The sequence below is a fragment of the Silene latifolia genome, chromosome 6, assembly GCF_048544455.1.
Source record: "Silene latifolia isolate original U9 population chromosome 6, ASM4854445v1, whole genome shotgun sequence".
Classification (NCBI taxonomy): Eukaryota; Viridiplantae; Streptophyta; class Magnoliopsida; order Caryophyllales; family Caryophyllaceae; genus Silene; species Silene latifolia.
The window spans coordinates 107,990,455-108,009,250 of NC_133531.1; positions in this window are offsets into that span (position 1 = coordinate 107,990,455).

Sequence of the window (18,796 nt, forward strand, 5' to 3'; positions counted from 1 at the left end):
TTCTCAACAATTGAACAAACTCAATCAAATGTGTTCTTACACAGAAGTTATGCAAAGTTAGAGGCTCACCCTCCGAATCTGATGCTGCCAGTCGTCCAGGCCAGCATCCGTCACAGCTACGTCAAAGTCACGCAGCTCGGAGATCGTCGTCCTCCTGGTCGCGTCAGTGTACTTGAGGGTCTCGGGGTACTCTGGGGGCTCGATGCCCGCCGCCTCGACCTCCTGCAAAGCCAAATATTTCTCATTAACCGATGATCTTTCATCGTAGTTTTGAAAATCAAGAGGAAGAGTAAAATATGCTCACCACTACCGTCCAGTACGCCAACCTCCCGTAGAGGAACGCAGAGTAGTCCTCGCCGGGAAGAAGGAGGGCGTCACCACTGGCACCAGCCAAGTCCGCCTCCCTCTTCGCCTCAGAAGGCTCCCTAAACATCGTCCTGGGAGGATCGATGGGAACCGTCAACACGTCCTGAGAGCACTGACGAGCCAAGCGCTCGCCCAAGTACCACACAGGACCCATCGACGTCCTCAACAGCAGCCGGCTCGAGCTACTAGGTCGAAGGACCTCAGCTACAAAAGGAGGCGCTCCAGCGTACTCCGCCCAAGGTCTGGGCACCCACTGGGAGAAGACAAATAAGGAATCATTCTTATGATCAATTTAAAAGCAATATAGAAGCAAATGAATATAAGTAAGATACTTACGCTGTCCAGCTGAAGAGCGTTCACATCTCGCCGGTAGACACCGTGAGAAGAACGTTTGCTCTTCGTCCTGCACATCACCCAATCCCTCACCACGGGATAGGCCTTCTCCAGCGGCTCCGTCCTCTTGGGCGCGAGGCTCGGGAAGTAGGAGTACACCCACGCCTATAAAAGCAAGATAATCAATGATGATCTTTCAGGATTTGATAAAGAGAGGAATTGATTTCGGTCTAAAGGAAGGTTCATACCTCCAGCAGTAGTCCAGGCCCGACAGCACCAGGAGAAGTCCCCTTCTCCATCAACTCCGGACGAACCATGGCCCTCATGAAGCGGATGAGGACCGCAAAACCAGCAGTGACCCAATCCCAACGCCCTAGGGAACTCAGGTCAGAAAGGAAGGGAAGCAGCTTCGTCGACAGCCTCTCGCCCTTGTCTCCGAGGTAAATCGAAGACAGAAACCACCAGAGCCACAAACGAGCCCTCTGCTCAGCTGTACAGGGAGGAGGAGCCGTCTCCCTCCCGTCAATCATCACCAACGCCGGGATCTTTCCCGCAAAGTAGTCTCGAACGTAGGAGCTGGGCACCAAACCCGGCACTGTAACAGCCTTCGGCGACAAGTTCCAGCCGATTAATCTCCTCGCCTCGGCCGAGTCCACCCTCATGGCAGTCTCCGGCCACTCCACCTCCTCGGTCCCACACGGGGGACCAGAAATCATGCCGTAGTCCTCCAAAGTGACTCCCACCTTACCAAAAGGCATGTGAAACGTGGAAGTCGTATCCCAGAATCGGTCCAAGAAAGCGCGGACCAGGCTAAGGTTAGCCCACAGCTTCCTCTTCGCGATATTCCTCTAGGCCTGCACCAAAGGACCGAACGCTCCACGCTCGATCATGGCCCGCTCCTCTGCCGACAGCCGCTCGTAGTGCTCCATCGCTGTCGTGTAACCCGAGAACGACCTGATGTTCCCGGCCTCCTATTATGATTTGAATCAAAAGCTATCTTTAGTTTTGAATGAAAATCGAAAGAGATATGAACGAATAAATGAAAGAGGATGAGTAATGAGTAGTGAATTCCTATTTACCAAGCTCTCCACCGTCCTGTAGGACAGGTGATCCTCTGCAGCCCACAGCAGGTGCCGACTCTCCCAAGTCTCAGCCCACGCAGGAGCTCCTCTCAGCTGACGACCTCCTCGTCCAACATTGGCCCGTCTCGGGGCCTCCTCCTCCTCAACAGCCTCCTCCTCGTGGACCTCGTCCTCAGCAGCCATCACCGCGATGGTGAAGGCCTGCTCTAAAGCCTCCTCGACAGTAGCAACGTCTATCTCCATGGGAGTCCTCCCAGAAGTAGAAGCTACATCACCTGCAACATTAAAGCAAATTTAGGCCGCGTTACGTGACGACAAGCCTTGGTTAAGGGATTTTCGAGCCTTCGAAGCCCTGAAATCGCCCTTTTCTCGCCATCTTTGGCCACATTCTCGCAAACCCGATCACTCATGTGGTAATTTGGGTCAAGTCAAGCCTAATTAGAAACCTAGTTCCGGGTTCGAGCCGAAATTTCGGCAGCATTTCGTTATAACGGCGATTATGCCCTAGAAAAGTGTCCTGGAAAAGCCGTCACAAACCAAAATTCCGAGATGGTAGAAAGTTTACCCATCATTCAAGGATCCCAAATATCAAGTTTCATCGCAAATGGGCAATCCTATGGCTATTTTCGAAGCAATTTACGGTTTAGCTGTGAAACCGTCTCAAATTTCACTCAAAGGCTCAAAACTCAACGAAAATTCGAGACAAATACATGGTTATGTTCCTAATATTACCAATTATCCATTTCTAATGTCAATTTCACAAGGCAAATGCATTTGGGGGAAAAGCCCCAAATTTTCGATCAATTGGGTCATAAACCCTAATTTTTTCGATCCAAAATTCGACAAATATAGACGATTAATGCAAGAATGAGACACATACCTCGATTAGTCATGATTAATGCAAGCTTTTGGATCAAACCTTGGCGGAAATGATTGATTTTTGAGAGAGAAATTGGAGGATTTGTATTTCGAAATAATGAAATGAACTTCTGATTATCGCGTTTTTACGCAGAAAGTATACTTTGGGGAATAGACGCAGCAGGCGCTGCGCCTCTTCCAAGAGACGCAGCTCTTGCTGCGCCTCTTCCTTGTGTTCCCTCCATACGGATTTTCAAAAAATTCGTTATGAATTCGTTATTTGTGGGCCCATCTTTGGTGCTCCTCTTCCCTGATGCTATTTTATCCTTTTGGTCCGTTCGATGATTTTCTTTCATTCCGGCCCGCATTTTCAAGCCAGTAGCAGACTGTTGCGTATTATTTATTCCTTTCGAGACCTTTGCTTGTCGCAACGAGCATTTATTCCCTCACAGAATTCGACACGCCATCATTATAACGAGAGTAAGCGGATACACTTTCCCTCTCACGACATGGAGACTAATTCCCAATCATGTTCCCAGCGAGAGTAAGCGGACGTACTGTCCCTCTCAAGACATGAAGATTAACATCTACCTAAGCAGATTTCTCCTCAGCAGTTCCCGACTGTGTCCTGCTATTTATAATATTTCTCGAAGACTTCCCAAGCAGTCTTCTCCTCAGCAGTTCCCGCCTGTGTCCTGCTATCTACGTATTTCCCGAAGACTACCCAAGCAGCCTTCTTTCAGCAGTTCCCGCCTGTGTCCTGCTACTCACCTTATTTAGTCCTTATGCCTGATCTTCGCTCAATAGCTCCCATGTACCTCCGGAAGCATCTCGAGAAGAAGTCTCAGGTATGGTCTCTTCTTATGGCTGGCGAGCCTCCTTACGTAGTCTAATGGACTTTAAACGACCCTCCCCGATAGTCGAAGACTCTAAAATGTTCCCGACGACAGGTCCTTGGCTCAGACCCCTTGAGCCGCCTCGCGTCGCCATAGTCGTCAGGTTGTAATCTTCGATTGACCTGATGGCTATACTTTGACTTTCGCCTTGTCCAAGCCTCGGTCAAAGTGGGGCTCAGTAGATACCTCATTTCTGCACCTCTCGCAAACCACCCGGTGATGATTGGGCCGCATGTTTGCTACGCGGAACGATTTGTGACAGTTCATAAGATTATCGTCAAGTGATTGCTCAAATATTAATGTCTACCTCTTAGTTGTCATCTACGTGCCGATACGGTCGTTTTGACAGTAATTAGAGTACATTTAGAGTCCGGGCCTAAAACCGTCTCCATTTTCTGATAACCGTCAAATCCCGAGTCAGAATGTTCTGGAATGTTCCGGATATTTCTATTCCATATTTCATAATTTTTATCTTTTGATAAACAATTTCCCGTAATATTCACATAAGATATTAAGGAAAACCAAATTATTTCGTCCTACCATAACTTAAACACGGAAATCTTTCTTCCGCAGGAGGAAACCACTTGGGAACAGACGCAGCAGCTGATGCGCCTCTTCCAAGAGACGCAGTGGCTGCTGCGCCTCTTCCCAGGTCCTATTCTGCGTAATTCTCGTATCTTTTTCATATCTTTCCGAGATTCACTTCCAAAGAGTCTCTGAAACCCTAATTCCTTCACGTGATTAGTATAAATAGGAGCCTTCGCTCCTCATATTTCCCACGCGAGTGTCTGCCCTTCTCTTCTCCCTTTGCATTCTAGACCTTTGTTCTTACTTTTTGGCGTCTACGTGCTTGAACATTCGACCACGTAAGCTCGGATCCTTCTGAGTACCAGCCTCGTTTGCATGACCGACCAATTTGACCAACTCCACATCAATCAACTTAATCAATCTGTTTAATTTCCTCTTACGAGGGCAGTTTCTTTGCATTCGCGTCAAGCATCACTAATCGATATCTTAGTCCTTCTCGTTTTGTCAACATGTAAGTCTGAGGGTGTATAATCTCTCTTTTATTTATTGTATTTTAATTATTGTATCATCAATTGTAAGGTTTATGTCGAAAATATCATTAAAACCGATTTCTAAAACCATGCTTTAAAACCTCTTTTTACGGTTTCCGAGATAATAACGTCGAGAAAGGACGCAAAGAATCGCTTGCGCCTCTTGAAGGAGCGCACCTGCCGCACCTCTTCGTGAGGGCCGCAGCCTCGCTTCCTTTCTTCTTCGTTCGTCCTCTGCAATTCGTCGTGTCTATTTGTTTTCGTTTGTTCTTTAATTCTTCGCCGTAATAGCACATTAATTTCACATGTATGTCATTAATCATCATCATTAGTACGTATAATTCATCATTAAATCCGACTTAAATCCCTTATAATCAATATTTGCTGGTTTTCGTCATTAAATTCAATCCGGGTTGTAGAAATTCAATTAATCAATATTGAATCTCTGGAATTCATCATTGACATATTTACATCTGTTATTTGTCATATCTATCATATATTCGTCATTAATCCGTTATATTTAACCTAATTAATTGATTTAGTTTGTTAACTTGTTAATAATTCTCATTAATCTTCTATTAATCCGTCTTAATCCGTCTCGTCCATGTTTTATTGTTTTATGACCCATTAATCACATGTAAATAACCTATTAATCACTTCCATCCGAGTAAACAATTTAATCGATCATTAAATTCACCAATAAGTATTAACAACACGCAATTCCGGCTTCACAAATTGAATTCAGTCAGAACGAATGACGGCGTCTGCTGCGCTATTCCAAAAGACGCTTTCTGCTGCTTTGTTCGAGTTGAATTCTGTCCCTGAACTCCGTTTTTGCCTTGACCTAGTTTAATTAGCATACATATAATTAACTATTAATCGTATTATCACCTTCTGATCTGTTCGTTAATTTATTTATTTATTCGTTTTCTCAAATTAACCGTTCTAAAGGAATTTTCGACATAAATCACCTAATCCGTTGTAACTATTGTAATTTCCTTTATTGTATTTGTCATTGTATTTCTTGTATCATTTGTATGTCTTCACATGTAATTAATCTAAATTCCTATTTCGACCCCATTGTATGTTAAATTACGTGTCAACCGACTTAGTCTAATTTCCACATGGTAGGATTAAAACTTGGATGTTGCATTGCATGCATATAGCCGACGATATATCAAGTACGAATAACTTCCCTAATCATTAGTAGAGGCCGCTATCGAGGCGGGCGGGATTAGGTGTTCGATCAAAAGAGCTTCCTAATACGTACCCTCACCCCTTACTCCAGATATCTGTGAACACCCGTGTCCATTGGCATCCACGAGAGTCATTCTAGACATAGAATGCTAAGGGTAACGATTGCTTAGTGTTCATGTCACTACTTTGTGTCTTGACATGACATGAGGTATTCGAACGGTTCCAATTTCCCATAAAAATTGGTGGCGACTCCATACAAAAATGCAAACGCTTGTTCCTCTTCTCTCCCAAGCGCCCCCGTGGACCCCCCGCTGTCCACAGTACTCGGTCGAGTGTGTGTTACTCGGCCTAGTGCACTTGACCGAGAAAACCAGTTCAGCGAGTTGAGTCATTTCTAATTTCATTTTAGAATTTATAAAACCATTTCTAAACCTAGAGAGAGGGAGAGGAAGAATAATTGTCGAGCCTTTCATTTGATTGAAGATTTCTCACCGATTTCAACCTAGTTCGATTTCCCTGTTTATAAGTCGATTTCATTCCATTGTTTATACTGTTTTAAATTCTTTATCTTCGAAAAGTTTAAAAAGAGAATCCTGTTTATTTGATGTCTAGTTTATGCATATCAAATCTCGTAGTCAAATTCTTTATGGTTTGTCCTAGGTGATTTAATTATGAACATGTCGCTGAAAAGTCCGCGAATCTGATTTGGTTGTGGAAAATGATTTGAAGCCCTAATTTATATGTCGACTCAGTTATGGGTCGTTTTCATACATCATCTTTGTAGAGTCTAGATGACAATAGAATTTGGAATTACTGAGAAATAATGTTTTAAACTCGTTTTATGAATCAATACTTTCTATGCGACGGTTTGTGTCAGTTTTTGGAAATCAGTCTGAAAACCCTTGATAAGTTTGGAATTTGAGAAACATAAGTTAGATATAATTTGTAGCTAAGACTCATGGGATTCCAATTCAATTGGCCTTGCATCAATTAGATTTTTATGGAATTAGTTATGCATTTTATACCGAGTCTGCCATGTGCTGGAAAATCAGGAAAAGTCGTGTTTGTTCTTTAAGTTGATATTCCTATTAAGTTATGATGAGTCTAGGTTATGTGCATGATTAATTGATTGAGTAGGTGGTAATTATTCATAATTATGTTATGTAGGTGATGGATATGTGAAGGATCATAATTGATTGCTTGTGTGTGTGTGCTTGGATTGCGAAAAGGTAGGGTTTCTCCTACTCAGTACTGTTAATTGATTGAGGTTGCATATGTTTTATTATTGTTGTTATCTGCTGATCATCGGAAGTTGGGTGTTGTGGTGACGGTATTGGTGTGGTCGTGCTGTGATGGTTGTGGTGTTGTAACAGCTGTGATGCTATGTGTGTGATTGTGGTGGAGTCACTTGCGGGAGTGGCTTCACACCTTAGTTCGCCCTCCGTGGAACCCGTCACAGGAGGGGATGTGCACATTAAGGGACAGGGATTGCTAGTCGCTCGTTGATGAGCTGGACTAGGTGGGGATGGGCTGCGGTAACCCACTAGCGGCGAGGATTACCTGTTGCGATGGGTAATTTGGCAGGGCAACACACTTCGGTGTGTAGTCGGTTACTGTGTGAGATCGGGAGACCGGGGATGGAGGATGATCAGCTGGTTGTATTGTTTGTTGTCTTATATTGATTGAACGGTACTGACCCCGTTGTTGTTGTTTTGTAAAACCTGCAATGATCCATTCGGGGATGGTGTGCAAATTATGACAGGTAATGCAGATGTGTAGCTTTGGGACATTCATGGGGAGTCATCACTTCGAGTCTAGCTTCCGCTGTGACGAGTTTAGCTGTCTTTGATTTTAGTTGTATTGAGATTCCTACACTTTTATTTTGAGTTGGGCTGAGATTATGTAATCGTTAAACTCTTAATACTTTAATAAAGTTGTTTGGATTGTTGTTTTTGATATACTAACCTCAGGCAACCAAGATGGTAACAACCTTTTATGCTAGGGTAGTCCTTGGTAAGGTACCTTGGTATGAGGGGGTGTTACAAAGTGGTATCAGAGCCGACGATTCCGGCACCTGAAACAAATGAACCCAATGAACTTAGGGAGTCTAAATAAAATGAACCCGGGGAGAGTTGTTTGGAGCTACCGCAAAGACTTGGGAGACGTCCCGAAGTCGCATTAAGGCCCTTACTATCTCAAGCCATTCACAGGGGGGACTGTGTTATGTGTTTATTTGATTCATGCGTGTGGTGTGTCGAAATTGAATGCTTGGAACATGTGGTAGAAGGTGTAATGCGTGAAAATCTGTCAAGGACATTGTGGAAGTGGTAGAAAGGCATGATGGAATTGATGTGTGAAATCAGTTGAAACGGTTTTGGCATGAAAGGTATTGGCATGTTACGTGTTTACTATGTGACTTTCAGATTTATGACGTAATATGCTTAACTTTGGGTAGCGATGCATAGTATATAGAATTGCATGCTTAAGTATGTTATCGTAAGTTTATGTCGTGTTTAATTTTCATGTGAGTATGATAAAAGTGCATCTATGTACTGGTTTCTTGAAGTATTGAGTTGTTGTTGTTGCCTTATGCATGTTCAAATTGTTATGGTTGAGAAAAATTTGATTTGTATGAAAACCGATTATGGAAGGGTTATCTAAAAACTGTCATAAGTTGAGTTCTAAAAATGATATTTCTGTATTTCCAATTGGAGGTGATATCTTGTCTTCTTACGATTCTAACGATAGGTCACACGCCCAAAATGACTAAGTAACGAGTGAGATATGACTGTTTTACGAAAATTGGACGGTGCTGAGAACTGCGCTGATACTCGACCGAGTAGTCCCTACTCGGGCGAGTATCTTTCATACTCGACCGAGTATTCCATATTCGGCCGAGTAAACTCTCTGTGACAATTTTGTTTAGCTTCTAGAGTCGTGAACTCGGCCGAGTAGTCTTAGTACTCGACCGAGTATCCTTTACTCGGCCTAGTACGCCATGTACTCGACCGAGTGATGGAATATGTGTCCTCCGACATTAATGCGATCACAACTATCGATCATGATGATCACATGTTTAAATCTCATTTTAAAAATACATGTGGGATGTAATATTTTACAGTCAACTGGTCCACACATGTCGGTAATGATTGGCTGACTAGAGTTTGACATTACTGTCGTGCGACGGTGGTGATCAGTTGATCCCCTTAGGTCATACCTATAAGGAAATACTCTTAATTGATTATTTAATTAATCGTATGCCGATACGAGTTAATTAAATTGCCTAAAATTGACGGGTGATTTATGAGTGAGATTAACGTGTCTTATTATAATTCGATTAAATTAGATACGGTCTAAGTAATTGAATTGTTTTATTACTTAGATAAAATTATTGTTTACGAAACAATTGAAATTGAAATTGTATGAATAATTTATTATAAATGCAAGACGTTGTAATTTATAATTTGATAAACCGTTTTTGTACAAGTAATTACGAATTACTAGTCGATTTTGTAAATGACATATTTTATGAGTATGTTGATTTTTAATATGTTAAAAATACATTACAATTTCATAAGTCAAGTAACATGTCACATATGTTACAATTGACAAATGACAAAATAAAATGGACCCCCCATTTTATATGTATGTGCCAAAAATGGAGGTGATTATGGTTGAAATTGTGTTAATTATTTTTAAGTGGAAAACACAATGATTACCCATAGTCTTAGCCTTGCATACCTATGATTTCTTGGGTAGAAAAACAAGCTCATGCATTGGCCCTAATTACTCCCTCCAACCGGTTTTTCCACCAAAAGAAGCCAAGGGTTATTCTCTAATTATTCATTCACTACTTATCATATACACAAAATTTATTTTATGTCAAATTTTAAGTAAGACTTGTATTATTTCTAGTACAAAATAATATTAGTTATTAAGAAGTTTCCTTGGGTATATACTTTTGGGAGAGGTTCTATTTTGGACCTTTTGTTCATCCATTATAAGGAAGCTCAAGAACTAACAAGAAGGAGATCTTGTTGGTGCCCTTATATCCGAAATCCCAAAGTAAGAAAGACGATTTCTTCTCTTATCTTGTTTTAGTTTGCATGCATAAGATCTAACATTTATTTTATGACTAAATAAATTATTTTATATATGAATATGTAAATTAATGAGATTAATAAATCTAACAAGCGGTATCAAGAGCCTTAGGTTATTTGCATGAAAATCGGTTTATAGTTTTTCCGAGTTATATGATTAACATATAAAACTAATTAATTTGGATTTATGGAGATAAACCTTAAAATAACTTTGCATGTTAAAAGTTTCTGGTCCTAAGTGATTTGTAGGACATTTTGATTTATTTATGGATTTTATTGTTCATTTTATATAATATTGACATTAAAATGTGATTTTTATGATAAAAATGTCATTTTTGGACGAAAAATAGCTAAACTTCGAATTTTCATTGGTTTTTGGACATGTTTTCACATATATTATCTACTGATGGCCTGTAAATTTTCATGTTAAAATGAGTTGTTTTGCTCGAAATATGGATTTTTAAAGTTAAAATCGTATTTAACTGGGTAAATAGGTTAATATGAGTTAGATTTCGAATCTGGTCATGGAAATTTAGTATGTTGTCACATGCAATTTTACATGATGTGTATAAAATATTTGGCTATAATGAAGTCTTTATGCATGATTTATGAATTTTTGATTAAAAATCACATAAATAGTGACTATAATTAGTAATAATGCTAAAACATACTTCATGACTAAAGGAAAAACATCACATGTTGTATTTTTTCATATGTTTCAGATCTAAAAGTGAAAAGTTGATGAAAATAATTTTTCTCATATTTTTATGGTCATATTTGTTAAAACCGATAAATCGCAACATTGTTTTTCTCGATAAATTTTCAAAATTTTTAACCTAAGTATTGAATATTATGAGTGTCATGCTATTTTTACAGAATGTGCATGAGTTTAAATTTCAAATTTCGAATTTATTTAAAATTTTTATTATTTAATTTGAAGTTTATAGCATAATTTTGTATTTTTGGGTCCATTTATGAATAATATTAAGAAATCAAGTTTAATTATTGTCAAAATGTTAGTGGAGACTAATTTTGAGTCATAAGATGGTTAGGGTAATTAACTTGTACATAAATATGAATTTATGTAATTATTGTGATTTTAACAAGTTAAAATCATGCAAATCCGTAAAAATCGATTAATATACTATATTGGCTCTTTAAAGGCGATTTAGCATAAAATTAAGCATGTTCATACATATTTTAATGCTGCATTTTATTTATGATTGTCATATTTTTATTTTATATAATTTTTGAATTATGTAATTTTACTTAGTATGGCCTTAGTTTTAATTGGTATTACCCGAAATGTATGGGAATATCGATTCGGTTCTAATTATTGTGATCTCGTATCACCGTTTTGTAATTTAATAGATTTATTTTTATTTTATTACAAATGTATAATAGGAAATTATGTAATTCATTTTGTAATTTAATTCTTCCGGAGTTCCTTGAAGACGGTGCCATTCGAGAAGGCGATCCATCAAAGAAAGTGTTGCCTTAAAATGCGTGACAAGACCGAAGTTCAAGGGACCAAAGGAGTTGGTTTCCGATTTTGTAATAGTTTATTAGATTTACTATTTTAGGAAGGCCATACTAGGATTTTATTTTTATGCTTTGCATTTTATTTATATGTTGCATGCATCGCTAAATCGCCATAACTAAACATGCATTTTAAATCGAGTTTATCGACAGTGTCAATTACAATTATCGTAGTTCACCGCTTTAGTTCACTTAAAACGTGATATATAATAAATTGACATGACCTCTCGCTAAAATAAACAATTGAGACTTAGCCTTACCAAAAAAATAGAAACCATGATAACCTATTTCATGAGGGAGTGCGCTCGGCCATACCGGAGTACAAACCTTGTTACGTAGGGGAAATGGGTGATAAATGTCTATCCACCGAATTCATGTTGATAAGGGATGAATCGGCCCTACCGTGCCCAAGTTGATGTGGATTTGGATCATGGACACATTTATTCGAAATTTGGGTTGAACTCAACAAAAGTATTCTCGACCATTGCCGGATGTGTTTTGGGCTAAAGATAAATATTAATGTAATTTTATCGACCAAGAGTTCTAAAAGTAGAATCGATTAAAGAGTTAATCCACCGAGTTATATTGATAAGGGATGAATCGGCCCTACCGTGCCCAAGTTAATATGAATTTGGATCTTGGAATCATTTATCATAGTTAGGTAGAGGTCACTATGTAAATGCTTTACTTGTTAAATTATTTACAAGTATTATTATAACGATAAATGTTTTGTTTTCATTATTCCGTTATCATATTGTTCTATTTCTTTGCCTCAATTTATATTTGATATCATTTCGATTTTAGTTCAAATCTCCATTAAAACATCGTAACTAAAGACAAAATTTAAATTTTCTTCTAAAAACCTCGTATTATCCATTGTAAGGATCTCTTGTGAAGAGTATAGATAAAAGTTATTTGTGATCAAAGGGTTTTTGATTCTTGACTAACATATCTACTTAAAATGAATTGTTTCTCATATGCTTAATTGAGTTAAGTACTTTGAAACATTACATCATTTTGGTAACAAGATTTGTTGGAAATCAAAATTGACCAAAATACCGCAACCACTTCAATGAAAGTTTTAAGACTAAATAAACGAATGAAGAGTAGTCTTCATGAATTTCAATTTTGCTTCTCTTAGCAAAAAGTCATTGAAATGAGTGGGAGCATTCTCTTAAACCGTTAAGAAAAGGGTGAGGTTTAAAGAAGTAAAATTAGAATGGAATTGATACAAGGTAATGGTAAAAGTAAAGTTATTGAGAATAACGATACTAAACCTATCAATCCCGACCGATCAAGTTTCCATTGTCTTAATTGTTGGACGCTAGAAAGGAAACTACCCCAAATTTTTGAAGAATCAACAAGTTAGTTGTGGGACATCTAATGGGACCTTCTTCTTTAAATGTTTATTTGATTAACATAAATTTTGCTAGTACTACTTCGTCAATATTAGAAACCAGTGGAGGTTTTCATCATTTTATTCGATACATAAGATGATTATAATATGACGACTAGCATCAAATAATGTCGAGAGATAGAGTCATTGTGTAATCAATCTAGTTTTGGGTTTATAGTTGTACTTAATTATGACTATTAAGTGCATAAACTCTAAATAAGAATATAAACTTGTTAAGATATAAAAGAGGTTTCACTTTTGTGACCCTATACACCACGATTTGATGTATGGCTAGCCCATTATCAAGGTGAATATATTCTAAACGAAACTAGAATGATACATCATGTAGATGATGCAAGACTCAAATTGGTATCCCAAGATTAAACCTTAAATTCTGGAATGATGAACGCAAAGAGTTATCGAGTACTCTTGAAACCATTAGATTGTTAATCTTATGGTATATGCGTATCTTGTATTCAAAGCAAGATGTCTCGTGCCTTTTGGTTGAAAAGAAGATCGAGGTTGTAAACAATTGATCTAAAATAGGTTGATCATTTTCTTTTACCAGCGATTTAAGTTGACGCTAATGTGTTCACTTAATAAGGTAAATAGAGAAATCTTTGAAGAAGTTCAAAGAGTTCAAAGAATCACGATTTAGTCGTGATGGGATTATCAAAGTGAAGACTTTGATATAAGCCAAAGGAAATGTGATATAGTATCACAAATTAATCTCTCTAAGCACGCATCATGGGATAATGTGTGGTTGGATAAAGAAATCAAACGCTATTCGATATGGTTTAGACTTCAATCAAGTTACTTTGAGTTACTTGATCCTTTTGCGGATTTTACCATTTTGTCTAAATTATTTTTCCACTAAATCTAAAACGCATCATATGAGATATGAAATGGTAGGTACCATGTTTGTAAGTTTTCAAAAGAAACAAATGCTTATTTTTTCCTTACTATAATCACGAGTACGACGGGTTTGTGGCTCGTGAAGCTGTCTTTATAGAATACAAGTTTATTTCTAGAAGATAGAGTGGGAGAATTATTTCAAGAGCCACAAAGAATGTTATGTCGCAAGAAACTGGTCTTTTTTGGCTACATGAGACGTTTTGTGTAAGACGTTGTTTCTTTCAAAACCTAGGAGGTTAAAGTCATCACTTGTTGAAGATGATGAATTCATGTTACTTTTAAGAAAGTAAAGAGCTTACAACTTACAAAGAAATTGTTTGATTCAAGTTAATTACTTCTAGAAAGTAATAAACATATGACTTACATGAGAGTGTTTAAGTCACAACTCAATACAAGACTTAAAGCCATGAAAATCCGAATAAATTCCAAGTGAATTGTTAGATATCAAAGCTTGATTGGTGGCAAAGGGTTTTGCACTAGTTGAAATGCTTAAGTCTATTTGGATCTTCTTAGGGATTGTGTTTCATTATGAGATATATAGCGAGTGAATATACAACTCACTTCTTCAATTAGAAGGAATGTATTCAATACATGTCATCAGTTTTGTAGATTCTTGCAATCCTAAGATAATGTGAAACTTAAGAGAAGGTCTTAAGTAGGACATCAATGAGTTGGAATCAATGTTTTGATCATGTTATAAAACGTTTCTCGATAAGTCGAGAAGTTGTGTTTATACATGGAGTTTAGTGGGAGTTACGGAAATTTTAATTAGTCTTATATGTGGATGACATATTGATCATTGAGAATGATTTGACACTTATGGAGTATTACAATACATCTTTAATATCCGGATTTATGGAGATAAATCTACATGATATTAGCATCAAATAAGAAGTCTTATGTTGATAAGATTCATGATTAGTTCAATTGAGTTGAACATATTTGATTGATTCCATTTGTTTCCGCTGCCGGATCAATTAAATGAGTAATGATGTACAACACTTCATATACTTTAAGTATGATGAATTGTTTCAAAATCGAATTTAAGTAATAGTTACCAAGTAGACATATAGATTATTCTTAAGTGCTTGAGGAAGCATTAAGGATGGAAAGTTAAGTGTTTTTGATGCAATTAACTAATTTGTGTAAGGGTGTTACACGAATGACAATTGACATTGAGAAAGGATTCAGACAAAACCATATTCAAAACACGTGAAGATGGTTAAGGAACCATTGTGGCTATGTTATTTAAGAAATAGAGTTGCTAGAATCGTACTAGGCAATAAAGAACAATGAGAGATATTTACAACGAAAATTGAGTACACTTGTAATCATGAGATGTGCAAGAAGGATGAGTCCCACACACTGTGAAATAAGTGGGAGCTATTCTAAGGCTAGAGGGCCTATGTCTAGATTGGATCTAGACATGTACTCAGAAAGTTTTGTAATGCAAATGTATACATTACAAAAGAAAACGGGTATGTAGTAAGTTTGAGTAAGGTACAAGAAGTTGATAAAACCTACTAACCAAAGCCTCTTCATAGGCTTAACATGATGAGTCATGTCATATGTCATTTCAATTGCATTGAGATGAACAACTACATATAAGATGAAAATGGATTATAAAAATATGAAGTAGTAATCAGGTATTGACTATTCATATGTGATAATCACATTTATCGTTCGAGTTTTTAAATCTAAAAACTCCTTTTATACTTTGTTACATCCAAACGGGTTGTAGAAACAATATTGAACCCCGTTAAAGTGAACCCGGATTAACATGGTATTTGCCCATAGTCACTTGTATAAGGTGACGTCTCGAAGTGACTAGAGTGTGATGCGATTAATGGCAAGTTCAAGTGCCAAGAGTAATGAGAGATGACTAGTCGATCACATAGGCAGACTGGTAGGAACACTTTGTCGGGCCTAATGACCGCTTATAGATTTCTGGCAAATTTATTTAGCCTGGTCGTGGCGAGAGCTACTATAGTATTCTAATGAGTCGATTCTTTTGACTAAAGACTGTTCACCTAAGGTGGCACAGTTTCAGATTAACTTTGATTTGTGTTACTACGACCTTCGTAAATGGGGTCAAATTGGCATATTTTGGGTTATGATGGCTGTGGCTAGTCGAAGGGAATAAGTGCGATAGGAATTGTCACCCCTTTGTCAGGGTTAAAACAATATCTCAGAGCCACTCGAGGAGTAATGAACTGGAAATGCGTGGCCACGCTCGGAAGGTATCTATGGTAGATAATTCCGGTCAATCAGTTATTCTCCAGATCGAGGAAACCACTCTAGATATGATCACTTGCAAGTACGACCTGAAAGACACCTTGCATTGAGTGGGAGATAGTAATAGGACAAGAGAATTGGTGACGCACACTTGTCGAGGACAAGTGGGAGCTTGTTGGAATATGTGTCCTCCGGCAATAATGCGATCACATCTGTCGATCATGATGATCACATGTTTAAATCTCATTTTAAGAATACATGTGGGATGTAATATTTTACAGTCAACTGGTCCACACATATCGATAATGATTGGGTGACTAGAGTTTGACATTACTGTCGTGCGATGGTGGATATCAGTTGAGCCCCTTAGGTCATACCTATAGGGAAATACTCTTAATTGATTATTTAATTAATCGTATGCTGATACGAGTTAATTAAATTACTTAAAATTGACGGGTGATTTATGAGTGAGATTAACGTGTCTTATTATAATTCGATTAAATTAGATACGGTCTAACTAATTGAATTGTTTTATTACTTAGATAAAATTATTGTTTACGAAATAATTGAAATTGAAATTGAATGAATAATTTATTATAAATGCAAGACGTTGTAATTTATAATTTGATAAACCATTTTGGTACAAGTAATTACTAATTACTAGTCGATTTTGTAAATGACATATTTTATGAGTATATTGATTTTTAATATGTTAAAAATACATTACAATTTTATAAGTCAAGTAACATGTCACATATGTTACAATTGACAAATGACAAAATAAAATGGACCTCCCATTTTATATGTATGTGCCGAAAATGGAGGTGATTATGGTTGAAATTGTGTTAATTATTTTTAAGTGGAAAACACAATGATTACCCATAGTCTTAGCCTTGCATACCTATGATTTCTTGGGTAGAAAAATAAGCTCATGCATTGGCCCTAATTACTCCCTCCAACAGGTTTTTCCACCAAAAGAAGCCAAGGGTTATTCTCTAATTATTCATTCACTACTTATCATATAATTTCTAGTGTAAGAAATTGTGATTTCTCTCTACACCTTGTGAAAAACTTAGAGAAATAAAATCCTCATAAATCATTCCTCTCTTGGCCGAAAAAAAAATACAAGAGAGAACAAAATTTATTTTATGTCAAATTTTAAGTAAGACTTGTATTATTTCTAGTACAAAATAATATTAGTTATTAAGAGGTTTCTTGGGTATATACTTTTGGGAGAGGTTCTATTTTGGACCTTTTGTTCATCCATTATAAGGAAGCTCATAAACTAACAAGAAGGAGATCTTGTTGGTGCCCTTATATCTGAAATCCCAAAGTAAGAAAGATGATTTCTTCTCTTATCTTGTTTTAGTTTGCATGCATAAGATTTAACATTTATTTTATGACTAAATAAATTATTTCATATACGAATATGTAAATTAATGAGATTAATAAATCTAACACCGAGTACCTCAGTGGGCGGCCGTTTTGAGTCGGTGGCTATGTTCTCACCTTTATTTTGAGTTGGTGGCTATGTTCTTACTTTGTTTTGAGTCGTAGCGTATGTACACATGTATGTTTTGGGTCTTAAAACGTTCTTTTATATATGTGACGGTCTGGATACGTAAGTTACCAAAGGCTATGACAAGGAGAATTCCGGCTTGTGAAGGACATGTGTTGGGTAATGAAGACATGTGTTAATATGGTTGTGAGGGATAGTGGAAAAAGGAAAGGGAGGAATGATGAGCTAATCAAGGTAAGGAACATGTTGGTGAGATATGGTGAGTGATATAGTAGTGTGTTGAGTAATATAAAAGTCAATGTTTATGGGCAAGAGTGATATAAGGGTAAAGAAATGTGAGGATGAAAGATCGAGATGAGGGATGCGAATAGTGGCAAATTGGGATGTATAAGGATTTATGGAAGGGAGACGGTTAGGATTGTGTTGCTTAAGGATATATGTAATGAAAGGTTGCTTTAGAGGGATAAAGTAGAGGGGTGTATAGTGAACGTAGATGGAGTTATGTCGCGACGTGGATTTGTAGATAGTGACTGATTTTGGGAATTTGGAATATCAAGGGGTGAGCCTAGTGTGCAATTCTTTGGGAAATTAACGGTATGAGGTAAATTTTTGGTTTTCTAGAGATACGAAAGGGAGACAAGACTAATTGAAGAGTAACTGTTAGTGTGTGGATTTGAGGGTGACAAGGGGAGTGAGAAGCAAGATGAGAGAGGATAAATGATAAGAAGAATGATAAGATATTGATATGAATTAAGGGAATTAGAGTTGTGGAGCTATGGAAAAACAAACAATACTAAAGAGTTAGATAGAAAGAGAAAGAGAGATGAATTATTAATTGGTATTATTGAGTAAAAGGGGGAAATAAGGATGGAAGTAAGTTGAGAGAATGTTGAACGGAGTTAGGGAGCATGAAGGTAGGAAATTATGGAAATGTATGATAGCCTCACTAGAGGGTGTGAGTTAGTGGTTATATAGGAGAGTAGGACGACATGTTAGCCGTGAGTTTCGAGGTATTTAATAGAATGAGAAGATTGTAGAGTGTTTGCACGATCCGAGATTTTAATGGAGAGTTAGGTAACAATATGATAAAGGATAGAATTGGGAATAATGTTGAGGTAGATTTTATTGATGGATTTGATGTTCGTTATTTGGGATGATAACCAAAGAGAGGAAACGGATTGTTATATCAATCCGTGATAGTGAGAGAGTAGTTGCATGGGAGATGGTGGTGTCATAATGTTGTCTAGTGGTTAAGGATGAGGTTAAATAGAGAAGTTAGTCGTTCTAAAAAGGTTGTTTTTG